General features: G+C 37.4%; 1 long non-coding RNA gene across 1 annotated transcript in view; it reads right to left on the bottom strand.

Moving 5' to 3' along the window:
* Nucleotides 1-578: 578 nt before the first annotated feature.
* Nucleotides 579-5,115, bottom strand: part of LOC115236606 — a 12,414-nt gene continuing 7,877 nt past the window's right edge. Inside the window, exon 2 of the long non-coding RNA XR_003884218.1 lies at nt 579-4,418. This is a non-coding gene — a long non-coding RNA (uncharacterized LOC115236606). The remainder of the gene's footprint in view (nt 4,419-5,115) is intronic.

The raw sequence follows: 5,115 nt of genomic DNA, 5'->3' as shown, positions 1-5,115 counted from the left end.
ATGATGGAGATGGGATGAGAGACAGAAAGAGAAGGCGTTTATTAACGTAAGGTGATCTAAGTTAGGGATGTTAAGAAGAGACATCGTGAAAAATGGAGAAAGAGATAGTAGGACGACGACGGTGGAAGCCCCGAAAGGGACTTCCGGTGTATTATCTATTATTATCCTATTGTTGCCAATAATGGGCATTATGAAACAGAGCCGCGCGGAATATAACTTATTCTCTACACTGCATTTACCCTTTCCCCGAGAGACGTCCCGAGAAATATACCTATGTATACATAGTTAACGCAGCGCATATACACACTATACATCTGTTGTACATAGATATATAATATATTATATATATATGTAAAGCTTAAACTTAATTACACATGTGAGGCGGATGATTAGTCGACGTGCCAGATTATATGTGCAACCCGTAAAATAGCCGTTCGTCGAATGAAGCGGGCGAATGAAGCGAGTGAGTGAGCGAAAGAGTAATAATATAGCGATAAGAGATGATTTAATGTTAGATACGCGACGCGCGCTCCTCGAGAACGAGAGGATCGCGTTTGCGTCATAATTTTTTTTTTTCTTTTTTGGGGGGGGAGGGAGGAAACATTATGATGGAAACATGTAAAGTGGTAGATCGTGACCAGAAGTGATGAAATATTTTGGGCTTTAGTATTAGGATTTTGATTTACGGAGGAAGTAAAATGTGCGATTCGGAGTAAATGTAGGATATAGTGTTACAGGGCCGCCGGAAAAATTTTCAAGGGTAGGGGGGAGAGCAGTTGTCGCTTTTTTCCGAACTCGTTTCGCCGAGAGGACGAGATCGAACTGACGGTTGCGTTCTTGTTCCTCTTGTTGAATCGACGATTATCTTTTTCGGAAACTTCATGCAACGACATTGATTGGCCTCACAAGTATCTGAATAAATTGCAGATCGATGTCTCATGATAATAATGGAGTTCTCATTAGAGGTTTTCGGAAATTTAATAATGAGTTGTCAAGGGTAACTTAGCCCAATTCTAAAAAAGTCTCTGATTAGTAATTAAAAATATATACAGTATATATATTACCAAACTTTTGGTTTGACGATCAACTCAGAGATTCGTTGAATAAGATCGCTTTACTCGAAACCAGCTGTAAGAAAGCTCCGCTTCTCTTTTTATTCAGATACTTGGTGCGTGACTGGAAAGAATTCGCTTGAAGAAAACCATGAAATAGGTACTTTAGGGAACGGTTTTGGGACCGGGCACATGGCGGCAATCGAGGGCCTTATTATACACACTTGGGCATTGTTATTACTGTGACAGGTTGATATCACTAAATACAGATAGTATAGCTCTTTTTAAGCGCGCATTATAATACGCCTCCGGATGATGGAGATGGGATGAGAGACAGAAAGAGAAGGCGTTTATTAACGTAAGGTGATCTAAGTTAGGGATGTTAAGAAGAGACATCGTGAAAAATGGAGAAAGAGATAGTAGGACGACGACGGTGGAAGCCCCGAAAGGGACTTCCGGTGTATTATCTATTATTATCCTATTGTTGCCAATAATGGGCATTATGAAACAGAGCCGCGCGGAATATAACTTATTCTCTACACTGCATTTACCCTTTCCCCGAGAGACGTCCCGAGAAATATACCTATGTATACATAGTTAACGCAGCGCATATACACACTATACATCTGTTGTACATAGATATATAATATATTATATATATATGTAAAGCTTAAACTTAATTACACATGTGAGGCGGATGATTAGTCGACGTGCCAGATTATATGTGCAACCCGTAAAATAGCCGTTCGTCGAATGAAGCGGGCGAATGAAGCGAGTGAGTGAGCGAAAGAGAGAGAGAGAGAAAGGTAAGAAGCGAGAGTGAGAATATATGTGTATGTATGTATGAGAAAGATGGAGAGGAGAAAAATCGAGCGACAACTCTTTTGTACGCAGTTTTCCGCGCAGGTGCGCCTCGTCTCATTTTACTACCGAACTTTTGCGACTGATTATACACGCTAAGGAGCGATATCACGTCCGTGGAAAGCGGATCGCACGGTAGAAAACGATCCAGGAAATATCGACGTAAAATAGACAGGTGTTAATCCATTGCGATTAATTTTTTTTTTTTTTTTTAAATTGTTCAACTTGGCTTTTGTTTCAATGTCATTGTCGAGAAACGACGAAAATTTTTCAATCGTTTGTTTGAAAACGCAACAGGTTAATACCGAAAAGAAGATATACATTTTTCTTCCACAGAAAAAAAGAGAGATGAATCAAATTCCACCGTGCGATCCGAGGTTTGATTCAAGGTGCGATCTCTATCGATCGTTCCTTCGCGATAATAACTATTTCAAGGCTGTCCATACACTGCCAACACTGAGACGGGGTGACCGATCGGACGCTGGACATAATATATATCGAGAGACGAGATTAGTAATACTAAAACCCAAAATAGCCGTTTCTTCGAGAAAAAGAGAGAGAAAGAAAGCAAGAAAGGCGCGTACACGGAGAAGGAACAAAAAGTCCATATATATATAAAGAAGCAAATTTCTTTTTCTTTTTTTCACTCCGTGATCGCGCGCGAGAGGGTTGGATTAGAGGAGAGAAGGAATTATTCACGTAATGCCATCGCTACCTCATAAGTTTTAAAAGAATTCTATGAAATTAAGGACGAAAAAAAGATAAAAAAATGCTGCTAGGCGCACAAAAAAAAAGAGAGAAAAGAATAGTTGTTCGCGTTTTCCTTCCATGTTTTTAATCTTGGTTTTTTTTTTCTTGATTTCTTACTCTTCTTTTGTTTATTCACTTGTTGCACCGAGCAAAAAAAAAAAAATTAAAAAGACAACATTAGGATTATATAGCTCCGCTATTGAGACGCTCGAGCGATCGGCGGAACAAAATTATATGTATCTTAGAGAACGCGAGATTCAGGGAACAGAACTCCTCCTATTCTTCGCGTCACGTTTCGTCGTTTGATTTAATTTCATTTTCCCAGTTGAATTTCTCACATTCGTGCGTAAAATGTGTGCTTGTTGGTTTTTTTTTTTGTTCCTGCGGTTCGTATATAAAATGCCGTGCTGTTGATCCGTTCATGACGACATGACGCAAACAACAACAACCCACACAGAACACACTCATACATCTCACACCGATCTTTCGAATTCCTCCCGGGAAGGAGAACTACGTTTCACACTTAACGTAAAGAGAAAAATAGCGCTAAACTACCGCCGATAATCGCTCATAAGCCGCTCTTAGCCCGGCAGTGGTATATTCACACATTTGTCTTAGGTGCTCTTTTTTAAATAATAATATAGTAAGGCGATTATATACACATATATATATATATATATATACACATACATATATATTAATGCATATCGAGATCATGTTCCCATTATTTTGAACAATAAATAGTACCGAATATAGTTCGATCATTTGTCTACGTGTGTATCTGCGCAAACTCTATATTTGTTTGAAAAAAACATTTCTTGATCAAGAGATATACACCAAGTATATAAAATGCGTTACAAAAATTATAGACTAGATTAAGTTACATACAGAAACACATGCGGAAATGTTATTTGGTAATAAAATAACGAATCAATAAAAAAAAAAAATACACGATTTGTACTGTAATTTAGTTTAAATGATACACGAATCGAAAATCCCCGGAGGAGGTGAAGGGACGGAATGCAAATTTTTCGGGTCATACCACTGCCGGGTTGATCGGTCTGTTATTTGCGATATCGGGATCAAACCCTCCTCGGCCAATATATATATATATATATATATATCTGCTCGTAGCAGTAAGTCGAAACGCACGTTGTGTACATATGTACATGTGTACATAAAAAATACGCTCTGTACATATACGTTGCTGCGAGTCGCGAGGATCCTTGCGATAGGGCTACGTTACCTCTTGTAATCCGATACAGTTTGGATCGATATATAGTAGGAGCTTTTAATATCAATCAGCACGTTATACGGGACCATTAAGTCGAAATCAAGAGCGCGTGGTCTTTTATGACGTCCCATTATCTGGAAAAAAAAAAAAAAAAAATTAGATTAAATTCTTGATCTATCACTTTTATACACCAATCACGTCTGACTAGATTTGAAGATATTTACCTGACGTTTACCATCTTCGATATCTGAATCTTTTGAGATATTTATAATATCGTATATTTGTAATATCGAAGTCACAAATGATTTGTTCATCGACTTCGCGAGTTGGATAGTTGGAACGTCTTTCAATAGCGAGTATAATTTCTGACAATTGTTTGTATGAATTTAGAAGTTCTCGCGTCATGATCGTTGAAATTAAAAAAATTGTAGCGTAGATAATTTGCAGATTCCGTCATATGAAACTTTCCAGGATCTTCTCGACTCGTGGCATATAATTTGCTTCGTGTTTCCTCGTTTGTTCTGTAATGCAGTACGGCGAGAATAAATTAGATATATTTTATATATATATATATATATATATATATAGAAAGAGAAAAAGAGAGCAAATCACACACAGGAAGAAAGGAACATGCAATAAAATGCACATTTTCCAGCGCAGCATATAAATAGCGACAGCTACAGCCCACTTGAAGATTGAAAGAAACGAGAATGAGATGGAACGAATACCGTTCGATTGGACGATCCTCGAGAAGAAATAGAAAAATTCGGATTTTTAAATATTGTGCTAGAAAATGAGGACTATGGTGATTAAATTATGATTTTGAGGAGATAATCAAAGCAACGTTATCTTATCCCGAACGACGAACAAGTCAGCTCGAAGTGTTATTGTAATTGGAAGAGAGAGGACGTCGAAATAAGAATTATAAATTAAGATTTTCGAGATAATCAAAACAGCGTCGATCTTTATCGTACAAGAGATTAATTTTGGGCCTTTAAATATTTGATCGATGAGGAAAAAAGAAGATCGCGTCAGCTACATACATAAATTAAATTGAGATTTTTGACATAATCAAAGTAAGAAAGTGAAAGAGATAAGCCAATATAAATCTGCGAATTCGGAAGAGGCCCATACGAAAAAGCCAATATGAATCTCAAATTTGAAAAAAGGATAATATATCAGGGATTAGATTAAGAACTCCGACATAATCAAAAAAAA

The sequence above is a fragment of the Formica exsecta genome, unplaced genomic scaffold (assembly GCF_003651465.1).
Source record: "Formica exsecta isolate Colony F162 unplaced genomic scaffold, ASM365146v1 scaffold258, whole genome shotgun sequence".
NCBI classification, from domain to species: Eukaryota; Metazoa; Arthropoda; class Insecta; order Hymenoptera; family Formicidae; genus Formica; species Formica exsecta.
The sequence above is the reverse complement of the archived record's forward strand: the minus strand, read 5'-3'. Positions and strand labels throughout refer to the sequence as shown.